This window comes from Ochotona princeps, chromosome 6 (assembly GCF_030435755.1).
Source record: "Ochotona princeps isolate mOchPri1 chromosome 6, mOchPri1.hap1, whole genome shotgun sequence".
In the NCBI taxonomy this organism is placed as follows: Eukaryota; Metazoa; Chordata; class Mammalia; order Lagomorpha; family Ochotonidae; genus Ochotona; species Ochotona princeps.
In genome coordinates this window covers 17,623,593-17,643,113 of record NC_080837.1, presented here as the reverse complement: position 1 = coordinate 17,643,113, position 19,521 = coordinate 17,623,593, and the positions used below count along the sequence as shown (strand labels likewise).

Below are 19,521 nucleotides of genomic sequence, written 5' to 3'. Positions count from 1 at the left end.
AAGTATGCAGTGAGTCCAAGGTGAGCAAATCAGTCTTGCAGGAAGGCACTGGGTACACAAAGATGAGGATGATGCAGTGGCCACCAAATCTGGGAAGAGGCTTGCAATCCTGTCCCACCCTCACTTCCTTTTGTCTTTGCTGAACCAGGTATTCCAGGTATCCACTCTGAGGGGTAGAACAATCTCGCAAAGTTTCTTTTTAATCCTTAGGATATCCTAGCTCATGCCAAGTTCAAATAGGCACCTTGACACAGACCATGCTCAGTGTAGGTGTGACACATGTGCCCTACCCATCAGCTCTTCCCACAGATGTCCAAGGCCAGTAAGAAGCAAACAAATTCAGTCAAAATCCTCCCTCATCTCCAGCCCAGGAGGTCCCCCGCCAGACTGTGAGTGTGCGTAAGGACCACCCACATGGTAAGGGCTAGCTACAGCTGTCCCCTTCCGGGGCAGAGCGGGGACTGGGAGGACAGCTCTGTCCTCCCAGCTGTTCCTGCCAAACTGTAAAGGAGGGGAAAAACCTATCCTTGACCCATGCTGCAGTCTAAGAAACATTCAGCAGCCTGCCCAGAGCTGCAGAGAAGTTCACGGCCAAACACCTGAGACCCGGGGTCTCTCCACACCTGTTCCTGCTTTTGTTTTGTGGCAGCAAAGGTGTCCAGATGCCTGCAGCATCAGAGGTCTGTTTTCTGTCATATATATATTTGGAAAAATATATATGTATTTGAAAAGCAGAGTGAAAAAGAAAGGAAGAGAGTGATCGGTCTTCTATCCACTAATTAACCCCATATATGATTACAGCAGCAAGGGCTGGGTCAGACTGAAGCCAGAAGCCAAAATCTCCAGCTGGGTCTGCCATGCGGGTGTGCGGAAGACCAAGCACTTGAACCATGATTTGCTATCTTCCCAAGCAGGGAGCTAGACGAGAGGCAGAGTAACCAAGACTGGAGGCAGCACTCTGATACAGAATACTGGTGTGGCAAGTAGTGGCTTAATTTATCACACCACAACACTGGTCCCTTTAATTTATGTGTTTAGCAAAGTAATATGCAAGAATACCACTAAGGCAAAATACAGAAGGCTTTCTGATGGAAACCAGATCCTCCAGCCTCATTCTTCTTCTGCCAAGCTCTACTCACCAGAGGCAACCACTTATAATCCTCCTTGTATTTAAAAAAGCTTTTTTCAAATGCCAGAGGATGTCAAAAGTTCACAGAAAATGTAATTAAAAGAGAAGTTTATTTTAGAGTCAAAAAGAAATTAAAATCCATGCAGAGGAGGAGATCAAAGAAATGTGTTAGGAAAAAGTATATACCAAAATAAATTCTTTTAATTCTGTTTTCCTATAGTTTGAAGTCCCCTTATAAGTCTTTTTTTAATGTAGATATTTTAAGTATGTTTTTTTAAATTGTTACTATTATTTTCCATGATGCAGTTTTGTAGGTATAGGGCTTCCACCCTTTCCCTTCCTTTCCTCCCTCCCCACTCCTTACCCTATTCCACCAAATTATTACAACAATATAATCCTTCAGGTACAATCCCAATTCCAACATTCTGCTATTTTCATGTATCATGCCATTGTAAGTATAAGCAGTGGAAGAAAATCTAGTATTAAGTTGTCAAGGTGTACTTAACAGTTTCATTCGGAGTCCTTTCCCCCTTACAAACCTTACATAGAAATTTAACGCTAGTTTGATAGCACAACAGGTAAAGCCGCTGCTTTTGGCACCAGAATCCCATACAGGCACCAGCTCATGTCCTAGCTGCTCTTCTTCCCATCCAGCTCCCTTCTAATAAACTGCAAAAATCAGTGGAAGATGACCTAAGTGCTTGGCCCCCTGCTACCCTCATGGAAGACCCGGATGAAGTTCCTGCTTGCCCACCCCAGTTGTTCCAGCCCTCAGGAGAGCGAACCAGTGAATAAAACATCTTTGTCTCTCCCTCTTTCTCTTTCACATAAATAAATAAATAAATCTTTAAACAAAAGTTTAATATACAAAAAAGATCAAAGCAAAAATAAAATTTGTAAAGAGCACTTGTTTGACACCTGTCTGCCCAGCATGTCTCCCGCCCACCTACACACACACGCTCCTACATCTGCACTGTGGGATTAGTGTGAAAACCACATCACACTGCAAACTTCCCCTGACATCCTCATCTCCTGCTGGGGACCTGGGAACACACAGAAATCCCTTCTCCCTGATCAGACACACCTGCACTAGCCACATCTGGATTTTGTCACAGCTCCCCCCACCAGCAGGTCCCTTAGGCATCACCACCTACAGCAAAAGAGACCACCTCTAAACCTCAGGTTTCTCTGTGGCTTAGGCCCTGGCTGGGAGCAGAGAAGCAGGGAAGAATCCAGTGTGGCATGGCTCTGGGAGACCCAGTGGATCCGCAGTCACGTGGTCCCTAAGGCAAATGCACTCAGGATAGGTCACTGTCCTGGCAGAATTCAGATATGCTTTGGGAAACTGGGGGTGATCTGATGTCAGGGGAGAAGGTAGTACTTGGGGAGCACACAGAATGAGATGGGCTCTGCACTGGGAGTCCTGGGGTGCTGCAGCCTGAAGGCACCCAAGAGCCTAACTAGCCGGGAACGGATAACACAAAGGCTGTAGCATGAATGCAGTAGCAAGGGAGTGGGACACTTTCTGATTGCTTCCTCCTCCCTCCTCAGCTAACACTCTGGAATCATCTCCACCAGAAATACTCCAGTCTGAACTGGGTTCTGTGGTGCTGCACGCTGACATGCTGGTGGCAGAAACAGGCTCGTTCTACTATCTTTAGATCACTGTCCAACATGGAGAAAGGCAGTGCCCCTACACATTGCCATATATGATGGTGTGATCTGCTTCTCTCCTTCCTCCCACCGCCTCCTCCCCACCAAGGCAGGAAAATATACTCAGAGCACACCCTCCAAACTTCAGAGCAAGCATGCACGTACACAGCCTCGGAAGACAACAGTCTCTTCCTCCTGGTGACGGTGGGAAGGAATGCCGTGGGGCAGTGTGAGGGCTTGCAGCAGCCTTCACAGACCTCCTTGTTGCTCTTGCACTCTGTGGTTTCTCCCAAGGGACAGACCCCAGCCCAGTTCTATTGCAGGACTCTGAACACAGGTTAGGTCAAATAATGCTCACCCTTCAGAAATTATTTTGTGTGTTTCTTTGCTTTTTTTTTCCAAGATTTTATTATTATTGGAAAGCCGGATATACAGAGAGGAGGAGAGACAGAGAGGAAGATCTTCCATCCAATGATTCACTCCCCAAGTGAGCCGCAACGGGCCGGTACGCGCCAATCCGAAGCCGGGAACCAGGAACCTCTTCCGGGTCTCCCACGCAGGTGCAGTGTCCCAAAGCTTTGAGCCGTCCTTGACTGCTTCCCCAGGCCACAAGCAGGGAGCTGGATGGGAAGTGGAGCTGCCGGGATTAGAACCGGCGCTCATATGGGATCCCGGGGCTTTCAAGGCGAGGACTTTAGCCGCTAGGCCACGCCGCCGGGCCCGTTTCTTTGCTTTTTAAACAAAATATTTACTAGATCAGCCAAGATGGCCTAGTGGCTAAATTCTCATCTTGCAACTGCCAGGATTCCATGTGGGTGCCAGTTGGTGTCTTTGCTGCTCAATTCCCATCTAGCTCCTTGCTTGTGGCCTGGGAAAGTGGTGGAGGATGGCCTAGGGCCTTGGGACCCTGCACCCACATTTGAGGGGTAGGGCAGGGCAGCTCCTGGCTTCCGATCAGCTCAGCTCCAGCCGTGCAGCCACTTAGGGAGTGAACCAGTGGTGGAGGAGCTTTCTCTCTGTATTTCCTTCTCTCTCAAAATCTGCCTTTCAAACTAAAAAAAAAAAAAAAAAAAAAAAAAGATGAATCTTTAAAAAAATATATTTACCTATCTGGAAGGGAGAGTTACAGGGAGAGAGAGGGAGAGACACAGAGAGAGAAATCTTCCATCTGCCTATTCATTCCCCAGATGGCAGCAATGGCCTTGACTGGGCCCAGTCAGAGCCAAGAACTTCATCTGCATCTCCCATATGGATGACAGGGGCCCAAGATCCTGGGCCATCTTCCTCTGCCTTCCTAGGCCACTAGCAGGGAACCAGATGGCAAGTGGAATAGTTGGTACACAAACTGGTGCCTATATGGGATGCTAGCATTACTGGCAACAATTTTACCCTCTTTACACCATAAGACCAGCCCCAGAAATTCTTTTTTCTTTTCTTTTGGTCTTCTTGCTGGAAACATGAAATCAGCTTTCCACACTCTACTCATAAATCATATCCTGCAAATGTCTTTTGATAAAACACTGTATGAAGATAGACAGCTTTCAAGATTTTCCAGTTTCTTCTATCAGTCCCCACATCTTCCCTGTATCTCTCACAGCAATTTGCACATGATGGTCCATAACTATCTTAGCTTAATTAACGGGCAGATGAATGACTAAGTGGAATATTCATCAGACTCCTCCATCACTGGTGCTGTGAGTTTCCATCAGCAGGCACATCAAGTCAGTTGTCTTTCTCTTCATAACACTAGTGGTTTCTGACGCCCTAGGTGTAGGTCCATTAATTCAGAAGGAGAGTCATCACTGTCATTTACAAGACTGGTCTCCCAAGAGGTCTTTGCCTTGAAGGTGTGACTCTGTTTAGATGTAAAGACTGTTCTGAGGGGTCTGAGCCCCTTGGTGGGATGTGGACTTCTAAAGATTTGATTGCACCATTTGCAAGAGGTGGATGTGGGCGTCTCTGCTAGGCTATAGAGCCTGGTGATTATTCTAGTGGCTCCTCCCTCCTTAGCTGTCCTTAGGGCCATCCTCTGGTAGGGGGAAAGGCTTGGCTTGGCCCTGTACACTTGCACGACTGCCTGAGACACAGAACTCCGGGACTCTGAGAGTCACACCCTCCCCGAGGCAGCCACAGGTTGTTCTCTGACCTCACTCTTAGCTTTAGTGCCAAAATCAGTGATGACTTCTCCTTTTCTTTCCTTTGAAATGTTAATTTCTCATGCTGCTGTAGCTCCTTGCAGGTGAGGATTCTGTTAGCTTTCAAAAACTTTCTGTTGCTTCATCTACCCAGCACATAAGCAAGCAAGCAACATTGAGTATCTGAGCAGCCCACATTTCCCAGGCAATCACTGTGCCCAAAGGCTGAGCTGGGACAGCTGATGCCTCACTCTGGCCTCAAATCTGACAAGACAAAGATGTGACTTCTGAGCAAGTCCAAATACCCAGCCCTTCAAGGCCTCTCCAGTGGTGTCAGGGGAGCCACTTAAGTCCACTTAGCTAAGAGGGGAAAAAAAATCATCCTATCTATACTTTACCAGAGAGTAGCAGCCATGTTCAGGCATCGCTTCACTTTCAGGCTCTGTGTTTGAACAGGGGTGAACACATACAGAACCAAAGACACGAGAAACCAGAGCAGAAGCTTCATCCCCCTTGACCTAATCCCAAAAGCCAGCCCAGGCAGGTCAGGGAAGACAGGCATGTACAGCAGCAGAAGTGCAAAGAGATGCCTGCATCATCCAGAAGGTGGAAGGATGGCCAAGAGTCCTTCCACCACAGGGAACAGCTTGTAACCATCTGTGCACACACTAGAAGACAGACGTCAAAGGTGAGGACAGGCAGTGAATACAAACAGTAAACCCAGGAGTAGAACCAGACTCGGTCCATGTAAAACTACAACATGGACAAAAACAGCCTGTCTGGTGCAGCTCTCTCGGTGTACCCTCCTTGCACCCCATCATCCTGAGGGCTTCAGTACCAACTGCATGGAGTGGTCCTTCCCATCACACTGCTCCTTCCAGCTCTCCCAGGCCAGATTGGGCCCTCTACCACCACAGCACCATCTGCTCCTAATAGATCCCAGATCTCTGAGACAGCTAGCCTTAAAAAAAAAAAAAAGAATTATTTATTTGATAGGCAGTTACAGAGAGAGAGGGGGAGAGACAGAAAAATCTTCCATCTGTTGGTTCACTTCCCAAATGGCTTCGATGGCCAGGGCTGAACCAGGCCAAAACTGAGAACCAGGAGCCTCTCTTCTGGGTCTCCACATGGGTGCAGGGACCCAAGGACTTGGACCATCTTCCACTGATTTCCCAGGCCATTAGTAGGGAGCTGTATCAGAAGTGGAGCAACAAGAACTTCAACCATATGAAATGCAAATGAAGGCTTAAAGAGTACACCACAATGTAGGCCCTGCCATGAGTAGCTTTTGTCAGTTTACCAAAACAGCCCAGAACCAAAGGGTCAGCCAGCAGTAGCCGTCAGGGCAGGATGCATAAGAAGGCATGACCTTGGGCCCGGCGGTGTGGCCTAGCTGTGAAAATCCTCACCTTGAACACCCCGGGATCGCATATGGGCACCGGTTCTAATCCCGGCAGCTCCACTTCCCATCCAGCTCCCTGCTTGTGGCCTGGGAAAGCAGTCGAGGACGGCCCAATGCTTTGGGACCCTGCACCCGTGTGGGAGACCCAGAAGGGGTTCCTGGTTCCCGGCTCCGGATTGGCGCAGCACCGGCCCGTTGCGGCTCACTTGGGGAGTGAATCATCGGACGGATGATCTTCCTCTCTGTCTCTCCTCCTCTCTGTATATCTGACTTTGTAATAAAATAAATAAATCTTAAAAAAAAAAAGGGCATGACCTTTTCTCCTCCTCCCATGGCCTAGTCTGTACAGTCAACGTCAAATCTTGGCAAGCCCCAGCCAAGGACAGATAAACTCATTACCTATTGAAGGACTCCCAAGAGAAGCAACAAATTTTCCACCCTAGCCAGAGCAGGACAGAACTAACCACAGCAAGTGTTCTAGCTTTGCAGCCTTCATGGTACCTGGACATAAAGTAAACAGCTCACCATCACCCTCACCTTGCAGGAAGAGAAACCAAAGCCCAGAAAAGGCAGGAATGTGCCCAGCTCCCACCCTTCCAGGCAGGCAGTGACAGATCCAGGACCAGCCATGTCTTCTGGCCAGCAGCCCCATCCCCACCCTGCCTCAAGCTTCAGTCAACTCCAACCTGGCAGCCACACAGGGAAGGTGGCTGCAAGGCAACAGGGCCAAGGAGAGATTACATCAATCCAGCAGGTAGCCAAGGAGGAAGTGGAGACTGCTGTCCTCCCGCCCCCCAGCAGCCTGACTCTGGGAAACCCCTGAAAGGCAGGGGAACTCACAGCTCACCCAGGGCACCCTCTACTAGCTATAGGGCAGGGGGCAAGCCAAATGATATGATCACAGAGCCACCCTCACATGACCCCTAAAAGAACAGCAAGTGAAGGTACCCTTTAATTCTCCCGCTACACATTCAAGGCAACTGGTCTACCTCTAAGATACCTTCTCCTAACCTACCTGCAATTGTTACTTTCTGTGGCTAACTGGCAGCCCTCCATGTCTTCCAAAGCTCTGGTCCCAAAGCTCTTCCTCCAGTTTCCCAGCTCCAGAGAAGGTTAGCACCGCAAGGAAGTCAGAGGTCCCCCTCTGGCTGATACGCATTAACTCTGCATTGGGATTTTTCATTCTCCCCTTGGGTAGTTCCATGGTACTTCTCACAAGGACTTGGTTTTAATATTAAACATTGCAGAGCCACAGAAAGTCCTTCTACTTTTGATTCATCAAACAGTGTGAGGCATGCAATGGTTTTTGAAAGATGCCATTTAGTACAACATACCCAGGCCTAGTTTTTCAAAGATGCCATTTAGTACAACATACCCAGGCCTAAAGAGCTCAAAGGTCCATCACAGTGAACATGCAAGCATTGTGTGTTCTATCCATAAGTGGAGTAAAAGGAATGAAGAGTAAAAGGAATGGAGAGTAAAAGGAATGAAGTCAATACATGCTACACCATGGGTCAGCCTTGGAAATATTATGATAGGGGCCGGCATTGTGGTATAGCAGGTAAAACTACTGCTGGTGACTCCAACATCCCCTATGGGTATTGGCTCACATACTGGATGCTCCACTTTCAATCCACCTTTCTGGGGAAAGCAGCAGCAGATGATTCAACTATTTGGGTCCCTGCCACCCACATGGGAGACTAGGACAAAACTCCTGGCTCCTGAGCTTTGGCCTGACCTGACCCAACCCTGCAACAGCAGCCATCTAGGGAGTGAACTAGCAGATGGAAGATCTCTCTGCCTCTCCTACTCTCTGCAATTCTGACTTTGAAATAAAATTTTTCGAAAAAGGAAAATATTTGGACTGGTGCAGTAGCATAGCAGTTTAAGCCTCCACCTGCAGCACTAGCATCCCATATGGGCAATTTATCAGTTGTTCTACTTCCTATCCAGTTCCTTGCTTATAGCCTGGGAAAGACAACAGAGCCTGGTCCAAGTTCTTAGGTCCCTGAACCCATGTGGGAGATCCCAATGAAGCTCCTGGCTCCTGACTCCTGGTTTCAGATCATCCCAGCTCTGGCCACTGCAGCCATTTGGAGAGTGAACTAGCAGATGGAAGTCTCTCTTTGTCTCTCCTTCTCTCTCTCTGTAATGCTGCCTTTCTAAAGAAAGTAAATTAAAGGGGGGAGGGGGCAGGGGTTGGAGGAAATAAACTAAGGGAAAGCAGTCACAAAGGATTGTACTGGATAATTACAATACATTCTAATTATACATATTTCATGATTTTATTTGTAACTATAAAATGTATAGCAAAGGCAAATGCATAGAGACAGAGGTAGATTAACAACTGCCAAGGGTCAAGAGTTGGGGGAAGTGGAGAGTGATTTGCCAATGGGCTTAAGAGTTTTTTGGGAGGTATGGTGAACGATCCTAAAATCGATTATGATAATTGCCATACAACTCTAAATACACTACGTCACTGAAGTATGCAAGAGTTTACCAAATGGAATATGTGTATTATGAAACAGCTTGGCAGGGGTGACCAAAGTAAACTAATCCTTTGTTATTTTTATTAGAAAAGTAATTCAAGAGACAGAAGAGAGAAAGAAAAAAAGAGAATCTTCAATCTGTCGATTAATTTCCCAAAGCACACAACAGCCAAAGTTGGTCCAGGCCAGGAATTTCACCCAAGTCTCCTGCATAGGCAGCAGGGACCAAAGTACCGGGGCCATCATCTCTTGCCTCCCAAGACATGCCTTGGCAGGAAACTGGATCAGAAGCAAGCTAGGACTTGATCCCAGGCACCTTAATATGGATGCAGATGTCCCAAGCATTGACTTAGCCCAGTATACCACAATGTACCTGCTCCAATACACTTATCCTATAATTTTTCATGATTTTTTCAAAGTGCCCTTACATAATATAAATAGCTGAATTATATGACATGTGAATTATATCCGATTTTCTAAAAAATTATAAAAATATTCACATGCATTTTCCAGGTGATTTCAAATGTACCTTAACATTCAGGTTTGTTTTATAAAGTACTTTTACAAATATTGGCCTGAAGCCGTATCAGTACCTCACACAGTCAGCATTATCCTCCTCCTGTAGACCAGGAAGTTGTTGCTCACAGTTAAGGTCACAGAACTAATGAGCCACAGATCTGAAACCAGACATCAGGTTATATGAGTTCAAGTGCAGTATTCTTGGAGAATTTAGCCTAACAAGGGAGACTTCAAAACAAAAAAAACCCCGTTCCACACACTCAAGAATGCCGGAGGGAAGCAAATGTGTTTCATTAAGGAACTGTTACAATGAGATGTCAATTATGCAAACATTACAACAATAACTGAATAGCAGGAGAGACGTGTTCATAAAAGAATTAACAAGCACACACAAATGAGACATACCGGTTTGATTACATTGTGGTCTTGTTTTAAATAAATAGTCAAGAACACAGATATAACACGGGGCAAGGATGATGAAGGGTTGAAACTTTCCCTTTCAAAACTTCCTGCACTGTTGGAACAGGAGGGAAGGGAAGAGAAAGAATACTTGGACCCAGACCCCTAACCAGCACAGCAGCACACTGTCATTATCCAATTAAGCGTGAACTCAAAACAGAGGCAGCGTACCTGTGGGCTGCAGGGTCACTGACGCCCTCTCAGTCAACACGGCAGCAATAGGAGGCATCCCCTTTCGTGCTGCAAATGTATGACCTCCCCTCTAACAACAGGATCCCAGGCAAGTCAACCAGAGGTTGTTCAGCCACCACTGATCTTTCTGTTAGAAATCTTTTTTTTTTTTAAGATTTATGTATTTTTATTGCAAAGTCAGATATACAGAGAGCAGAAGAGACAGAAAGAAAGATCTTCTATCCAATGATTCACTCCCCAAGTGACCACAACAGCCGGTGCTGCGCCTATCCAAAGCCGGAAGCAGGAACTTCTTTCCAGGTCTCCTGTGCGGGTGCAGGGTGCTAAGGCATTGGACCCTAAGGCATTGGACTGTGCTCAACTGCTTTCCCAGGCCACAAGCAGGGAGCTGGATGAGAAGTGGAGCTGCCGGGATTAGAACCGATGCCCATATGGGATCCCAGCACGTTCAAGGCGAGGACTTTAGCAGCTAGGCCACTGCACTGGGCCCCGTTACAAATCTTTGTGTTCCTAGACACACGATCCTCCTCTACCTTCCTCTCCCACCAGCACTTCCATCAGGGCACACAGTAAAATGCAGTCTCTCAACAGATTCCTCTTCCTCACACACTAAAGTCTTCAGGCAGAGCCTATAACGACTCATCTTTGCTCCTCCAGGCACCCTCTCCCTACCAGGCTGGCCACACTATAGGTCTGCAGTGCACACTTACTGACTTGAATTGGGCATGACTTCTATTATCACCTCCACCCTCTCGAGCAGACCTTTCACAGAGCCATGCACTTGGGACCACCTGCTGACCACAGGTGCTGCTATCCTTAGTCCCACCCACACTCCCAGTCCACCCCGCGCATCCCCCAGATCATCCTCCGCAAAAGCCAAGGTCATCACATTCTCCTCTGATCAAGATGTGTGTGGCCTTCCCATGCATCTTGAGCTGCCTGGCCATCGCCCAATTGTGTTCTGACTTCCCAGCAGGCACAGCCCAATGCAATCATTCTCATCCCTGAACTTTTTTTTTTCTTTTCCCTATCCTTTCTGCTTACCTAAAGCCTAGCCCAAGTTTCAGCTCCTACTGGAAGTCCTCCCAGATCACACCAATTCCTTCCCCCCTCCCGTACTCCTCACCTCTGATGTGTCAGCTCTTGCAGTTGAGCACACTTAATGATCTTGAGTCCTGTGCTTTTCTTCTGTTTGTCTCTCCCCATCCCCAAGCTAGATTTAATCCGCTTAAGGGCAGGGCAGTGTCTTTCACTTCATCTGTGTGATCCACCACACCCATTATAAGAAAAGCATACAGTAGGAGCTCAAGACGGAGAGGTGGTTGGCACTGAAAATCTCAGTCATGATTAGTAAGGACGAAATTGGTTCCCAGGTGATCTAGAGGCTTGATCCAGACAGTGTGATTGAGGCATGGGGGTAGGGGGTAATAATTTAAAACTAGGGCCTTTGGCCTGGCCATTAAGATGCCAGTAAAGATGCCAATGTTGCCCATCACAATGCCTGGGATCAAGTCCTGGCTTCAGTTCCTGCCTCGTTCCCCATACACAGAAAGGTAAGAGGCAACAATGATGACCAAAGTCCTTGGGTCCCTGTTATCCACTTGGGAGACCTGGATTGAGTCTCCAGCGCCCAGCATTGGATCTATCCCATCCTTCCTCATTGTGAGCACTGGGGACATAAACCAATGAGTGGGACATCTCTTCCTCTGTCTACCTGCCTCTCATATAAATACATTCGTAAGAAATACGTGCCTCTGACATGTACACTGAATTCTCTTTGGCACCTGATGGTATGAAGTATGGCTTCCTCACCAGCAATGCCAGGAACATCCGGGAACTTGTCAGAAATGCAAGTTCCCCACTTCAGCCCTATAGAATTCGAAAGGTGGGGGCTAGTCCCAGGGTAGACTAACATTTGAGAACCAGTAATGTAAAATACAACAGAGACATCCAGATATACCAGAAGGGAGTTCTTCCACCTCTAAATATGGTCTATGGGTATAATTTTTAACTCATGCCTTCTGTTTACTACTAATCCTAACTCTAACAGAGACACTAGTCAACTATCTGGTACTCTTTGTCAATTTTCCTAAGAACAGCTTTCAAGAGTGAGAGATTGTGACAGAATCTGGAAAGCAAATTTGGGCATTTTCTAAGCCCTTTCCATGAGGTCCCTGATAATCTCTCATCAGTTTTGCATCATTCTCTTAATGCCAGACGACCTCACCAGGCAAGCCCTACCTGCCTTCACAATCAGCTTGACTTTCCCAGTGTGCATTTTAATTGTCCTGATCTCTAAATTGTTCACCCACCCCCAGTTTTGAAAGCCTTGGGTCTGTCTGCCAGCATCTCCACTGTGATCCCATCTGTGCAGACAATCCACATGTCTCCTGAGAGGCGGCCCAGCTTCCTAGGAGTTCATATACCGGTTGTGGAAGTTTCTCCCGACCCCATAAGGGGCAGCCTGCAAGCAGGGTGGAGAATCCCCTCTCTTTGGCCTTTCATTGCTGGGCACACAGCAGGAACACAGACCCAGAGCTATTCGGCAGAGAGCTCTGTTCACAGCAGGCTCTCATTCACAACCCTCTGGATGAGGAAGTGGACAAAGCAAGGGTATGTAGAGAGGTCCCCAGAAAACACACCACAAAGAGAGTGCTGACTCTGATGGAGTCTTGCACCCCGAACTGCATGGCTGCAGGCAGGATTTTTTCCTAAAATGTATCAAATAAAGATAACCTCAAAGGGGGTGGCACAATGGCTTAATTGAGTAATCCTCTGACTGCAAGTGCCAGCATCCCATATGGGCACCGGTTCGTGTCCCAGCTGTTTCACTTCCTGTCCAGCTCCCTGCTTGTGGCCTGGGAAAGCAGGTAAGCATGGCCTAAAGCCTTGAGACCTTTCACCCACATGGGAGACCAGGAGGAAGCTCCCAGCTCCTGGCTTTAGATCAGCTCAGCTTAGGCCATTGTGTTCAATCAGGGAGTGAACCAGTGGATGGAAGATCTTTCTCTATCTCTTCTTCTGTCTGTAAATCTGTCTTTCCAATAAAAATAAATAAAGTTTCAAGAAAATAAAAAAGATGATCTAAAAAAAGATGACACTCCCATCAACATGCAGGTATAAAGAAGAAATAATGTTATGGCTTTACCCATGCCCAAAGCCAGTGGAACTGTTCTAGGGTTGGGGCCTCCATGACAGGAGCTGCTGGACCAAGCACCTGAAACGTGAGAGCAGGACCATCTAACTCATTGGCTGTTTCATGTCTTTTTAATTACTTTGCCAGTAAGCATAGACAGCCGTATGGGCACATAGCAGCTCTAAGAGAATTCATGAAATGAAAAGTCCTGGCAGACTAAACACTTCACAGCTCTTCCAGTCTGCAGAAGCTTTCATCTAAATGGCGAAGCCATTCCAGGAAACATGTCCCCACCATGGTAAGGCATCAAGCCAACTTAGCCACCAGCTACCCTCATGGGGAGCTGGGAGTCCCATATATATATATATATATATATATATATATATATATATATATATATATATATACACACATATATATACATATATATACGTATATATATATGTATATATATATATGATTTTTGAATTATGTGGCACAATTTTGTATAGGCTGGGATTCCCCCGTCATATTTTTCCCATTTGGTAGTCCCTTCTTGCCTCGACTGACCTTGGCCCCTCCAGTGTGGGTGCCTCCTGTAAAGGACAAATCAGCCACTCTGACTTCTTTGCAAAGTTACAGGGACACACCACAAAGCTGAGCCCTAGGGAACCTTGAGATCACTAGCAAACACATTATGGTTGCCACCTATCCCAGCTGGAGCAGCTTTCTAGAGACCTCAGAACATGGAGACCTTCACCCCATGGGAGGCTGGGTAACAAGGCTATGGCCAAGGGTAAGAGGAGGGAAGAAAGTCTCAGGCATCCACTGACTTACCATACATCCAAGAAAGTGAGGGGCTTACATACAGTACCCACTCAGCAAGTGCAACAAGTCAATCTGGCAACAATTCTACTTTCCAGAACTTACTTACTTACCTGACAATTATACAAGGGTGACAGAAAAGTTTGTCTTGAGCCCACAGCGTCTTTGTTTATCATTGAGCCCACAGTGTCTAAAACCATATCTGGCAGACAGTAGGTGGGTAAAAAGATGCTAATTTCAGTAACAACTTAAATACCTATCAACAAGGCATTGGTTAAATTAATTATGGTCCATTAATAACAGGCCTATGCAGCTGTTAAAAACTACTTCTCGGGCCCGGCGGCCGTGGCCTAGCGGCTAAAGTCCTCGCCTTGAAAGCCCCGGGATCCCATATGGGCGCCGGTTCTAATCCCGGAAGCTCCACTTCCCATCCAGCTCCCTGCTTGTGGCCTGGGAAAGCAGGAGAGGACGGCCCAATGCATTGGGACCCTGCACCCGTGTGGGAGACCTGGAAGAGGTTCCTGGTTCCCGGCATCGGATCGGCGCGCACCGGCCCGTTGCGGCTCACTTGGGGAGTGAATCATCGGACGGAAGATCTTCCTCTCTGTCTCTCCTCCTCTGTGTATATCTGGCTGTAATAAAACGAATAAATCTTTAAAAAATAAATAAATAAATAAAATAAAATAAAAATAAAAACTACTTCTCTTCCCCCCCACACACATATACACATACACACACACACCTGAAAAATTCACAAGATTAAAAGCCAGGTTGCAAGTATAGGTGCTTGGCTTAGTGGTTTAAATGCTAGTTAAGAAGTCTATATCCCTATCAGTGTACCTGAGTTCAATATGCATTCTGCTCCAGACTCCAACTTCCTGCTAACACACACTCTGGGGGACAGTGGTGATGGCTCAAAGTAACTGGGTTCCTGCTGTCTACATGGCAGACCTGGATTGAGTTCCTGGTTCCCAGCTTCAGCCTGCCCCAGCCCAGCCACAGTGGTTGGGCACTTGGGGAGTGAAGTAGCAGACAGGAGATCTCTGTGTCTGCCTCTCAATTAAATAAATAAAAAGTAAAAATAAACAAATACAGCTTGTATATGCACACATACTTTCTGGAAAAAACCTTAATGGTCACTTCTGAGAACTGGTCCTAGAGACTTTCAGGGGGATAGTGAAAGCCCACTTGAAAGAGACTATTTGATTTCTGTTTAATCCATCTTCCTTATCAACGGCCAAAGTTAAGCAGGATCTTGGCAAAAATTTCATTTGGAACACTGCACGGTGGAAAAACATTTATAGAAGGGATGACAGACAAAAATGTTTGCCCTGCAACATCATCAGACAAACAGGTTACATGTCTGAGAAAGGATCGTTACGTCAGACCAAAAGGAACACAGGGAACAAAACCAAGACAGCCCCTTCCAGCCTAGTCCCTGTAGGCAGGCCTAAAACCCCTGGCATCCCAATCCCCTAGATAATCCACCTTTCCAGGGCTCTGCAAGGTAAGACAGGGGATACAAAGCTGGGGTTGGGGGATTGCTACCAGCACCTCCCAACCAGAGCCAACACATGGTTTTTGGTGGCTGAGAAGCGACTGGGGCCAGGAGGCTGTAAGTAGGAAAACACTGAGGGAATCTGTGCTGTCTTAAGGGACTACACCTTTTTTTTTTTTTAAAGATTTATTCAATTTTTATTACAGCCAGATATACAGAGAGGAGGAGAGACAGAGAGGAAGATCTTCCGTCCGATGATTCACTCCCCAAGTGAGCCGCAACGGGCCAATGCGCGCCGATTCGATGCCGGGAACCAGGAACCTCTTCAGGTCTCCCACACGGGTGCAGTGTCCCAATGCATTGGGCCGTCCTCTCCTGCTTTCCCAGGCCACAAGCAGGAAGCTGGATGGGAAGTGGAGCTACCAGGATTAGAACCGGTGCCCATATGGGATCCCGGGGCTTTCAAGGTGAGGACTTTAGCCGCTAGGCCACGCCGCCGGGCCCAAGGGACTACATCTTAAACAATACTAGGTGCCCCTTAAGACACAATGACCAAGCAGCAAAGTGACACCAAGCAAGAGCCCTCCCCTCAGCTGAGATGGCTTTGATTTCCTTGCATGTCTGCCTCTGGAAGCAGATACCTTAATAAAACATCACTTGAGCTGGGAGACAGGGTAAGGATTGAAGTGAACAATCTAGAAGGCTGGCCAGGACTTCAATGCCACGTAGATCGACCAGCCCTGGACAGAAAAGCAGCCCCTACCCAGAGAGGAATGCATTCCTTCTAACACGACCACAGCCTTGGGGAGCACAAGCTGTAAGTGCCCAGAGTTAGCGGTTTTCTGGGAGGGGCGACTGGGAGAAGATTCTGGGAAAACACTTGGCTGTACGCATCAGCCCTAAGGGAGCCACAGACAACAAGGGGCCAGCCCCTGTAAGTGGCCCAAGCTCACATAAATAAATCACGATGCCATTGTGAACAGATGAAAATCTCCCATCTCAGGACTCATGAGTCACCTCTCTCAGCAAATGGGAGCCACCCTGGCCTCTTCTGGGTGTGGCCCACTGCTGTACCAGAAAGAAACACCTTCCAGCTAGGGTTCTGGGCCAGGAGGAGGCTCTGCTGCCCACGTCCTTGATGAGGCTCAATGAGTGTTCATTCACCTGGTCCTCCTCCAGCCAGGTTCCAAGATGGCCTCTGCCCACCCCCAGGAAACCTGGCCTTTGGAAGTGGAGTTATCATCAAGACAGCTGTGCAGAGAAAAATTCAGCCCTTCCTGCAGATTCGTGCCTATGGAGTCAGCACTGCAGGTGCTGTGAGTGAGGGACCCGCACCTGCAACCATTCCTCAGCCACAGGGAGAACATTCACATTATATCCAGGTCCTGCCAGGACCGGACATGCACCTTCAGAGTCCCAACAGCTGTTGGGAGGGGAGTCCAGGTTAACAATCAACACACAGCACAAAAGGGGCCTTTGAAGAGAATCTAACAGCCCAAAGCAAGAAATGAAAATGCAAGAAGTCCGCAATTTGTTCAGTCACATGACAATTTAGGAAGAGAGGGGGATACTTTTTTCTGCCAGATGACTAACCAAGGGGGCATCCACAGGTCTCGACTAAATACCACATGCCGCAAGGTACCATGGGGATCTTAGCTCCCAAGGGAAACACAAGACCCGAGACCCTGTTAGAAAAGCTAAAACCATTTCATTTTACGTAAGGCAAAACATAGCTGAGTCTGGAGAGGCAAATTACCAGGCACCTAGCACATGCCACCCAAGGGGCAGGGAGTCGTGAAGACTCTTAAGAGGTGGTGGGGAGGGAGGGATGGTGAGATGGAAACACAAGACAAGGCAGTGAACTTTCGCACGATGGGAAATGAGAATCAGGCAATAGGAAAGAGTACTGTGTGGTCAGGGCCCTGTGCCAGCCATAAACTCGCAAGAGAACAAACAGCCTGGCTGACCCATGGAGCCCTGTCCATGCCAAGGACACCCACTCGCCTGCCTGTGGCACACAGGACAAGGGCAGAATGTTCCAGGAGGGAATTACCACTCTGGAGCTCCAAAGCAGTTAATCCCAGGGCTCTGTGTATGCTTCATAGGAAACCTTCCCATTGCTTGTCTTGACCCACTTAAACCGTAAGGCTCAGAACACTGCTGGGGGCAGGGCAGGCAGCTGTTATGGGCATGGGCCCAACCTGCAATGACAGCACTGACCCTAAAAGTTCTAGGGAACTCCAAGAATAGGGGTGGGAACTTCCAATGCGTTAAACAGTGGCTCCCAAAAGGATAGCTCCCCATTCTAGATGGGAAAAGGATCCTCGCAGATATTAACTTAGGACCTTGAGATGAGATTATCCTATATTACTTACGGGGACTCTAACATCAACAATAGATATCATAAGAGTAAGGAATAGGGATGGGCATTTGACAAAGCCATTAGGATGCCACTTGGGACTCCCACATTCCGTATCAGAGTCCTGGATTCAAGTACTAGCTTTACTTTCCATCTAGCTTCCTGATAACATGTACCCTGGGAGGCAGCAAGATGCTGGTTCAAATATTTGGGTTGTTGGGCCAGGCATGGTAGCCTAGCGACTAAAATCCTTGCCTTGCACACGCCAGGATCCCATATGGGCACTGGTTTTAATCCTGGTGGCCCTGCTTCCCATCCAACTCCCTGCTTGTGGCCTGGGAAAGCAGTCAAGGACGGTCCAAAGCTTTGGGACCCTGCACCTGTGTGGGAGACCCAGAAGAGACTCCTGGCTCCTGGCTTCAGATCGGCTCAGCTCAGGCCATTGCAGCCACTTGGGGAGTGAACCATTGGACGGAAGATCTTCCTCTCTGTCTCTCCTCCTCTGTGTATATCTGACTTTGCAATAAAAATAAATAAATCTTTTTTTTTAAATCCACAAATATTTGGGTCCTTGCCTCTCACTTGGGAGATCTAGCTTGAGCTCCTAGCTCTTGGCATTTGAGAAATGAACCTACAGATACAAGGCCTGTGTCTGTCAGTCTTTCTGCCTTTCAAAAAAACTGTTTTGCTTTTTAGGATTTATTTTATTTATTTGCAAGTCAGAATTACAAAGAGATATTATCCATCTGCTGGTTTATTTCCCATCTGGACACAATGACCAGGGCTGGACCAGACTGAAGCTAACAGCCAGAAGCTTCAACCCATGTGGTCCCCCACATGAATGGCAGGGACTCATCACTTAGTCCATGTCCGGCTGCTTTTTCCCAGGGATCAGAAATGGAGCAGCCTAGACACAACTTGGCACTTGCCAACTTTGCAAATAGTGGCTTTACTCACTATGCCACAACACTGACCCCACATATTTTTTTAAACTTATTAAAGAAGAATGAGATATATATCTGCTTATGCCCAGAGAATCACATGCCAGGACAGAAGTAAGTCCACCAGGCTTTCAACTAGGTGCTAACCTCTCTGCTCTTCCAAGTCTGGAGTTAAAAAAGTTTGGCTCAGCTCTGAGGTTGCCTCATCCTAGCCTTGGGACCAGGTTACCCTTGTCTCTGAGCCTCAGTTTTCTCTTCCGTAAAAGGGGTCAATTAGACCTGGTTGGGTGGACATGGAAATGACTGTGGATGTGCCTGGTCAAGGTCTCCATGGATGCAGCTTTTCAAGGCAGTGACCAATATTATGTCCCTGCACACACATGCATGTAAATGTGCACATACACAACACACACACACGTGTGAACTTCACAGCAACACAGATTCTGGGGCCAGAAGGAGGAGACAATAAATTCCACTGCTCCTTCCAGCTTTTACAACTTCTCCATCAACTAGCAAAAACCCAAAAGAGAAAATAAAAATAAAATTCCATATGCCTTTGCCAGGAAACCCAAACATCCTAGCCACAACTCAAGAATATTCTAAGACAAGCCATGTTCATCACAGCTACTTGCTGCACTTCAATCAACATAGCTGCTCAGGCCAAAACACCAGTTTCTTGCGAAAAACACAAAACAAAACACCAAATGCCACAAGCCAGCCCCTCCCACAAAGCACACATCCTTTCCCCAAAGAAAGCATGGTTAGCAGAGAGAGATTGGCAGTGGATATGGGAGGGGAGAGGAAC

General features: G+C 47.4%; 1 protein-coding gene across 1 annotated transcript in view; it reads right to left on the bottom strand.

Annotated features, from left to right (window-relative positions):
- Window positions 1–19,240, bottom strand: part of DAPK2 (death associated protein kinase 2) — an 84,471-nt gene extending 65,231 nt beyond the window's left edge. Inside the window, exon 1 of the mRNA XM_058665700.1 lies at window positions 19,124–19,240. The gene's annotated coding sequence lies outside the window, so the exon portion shown is untranslated. The remainder of the gene's footprint in view (window positions 1–19,123) is intronic.
- Window positions 19,241–19,521: the final 281 nt, after the last annotated feature.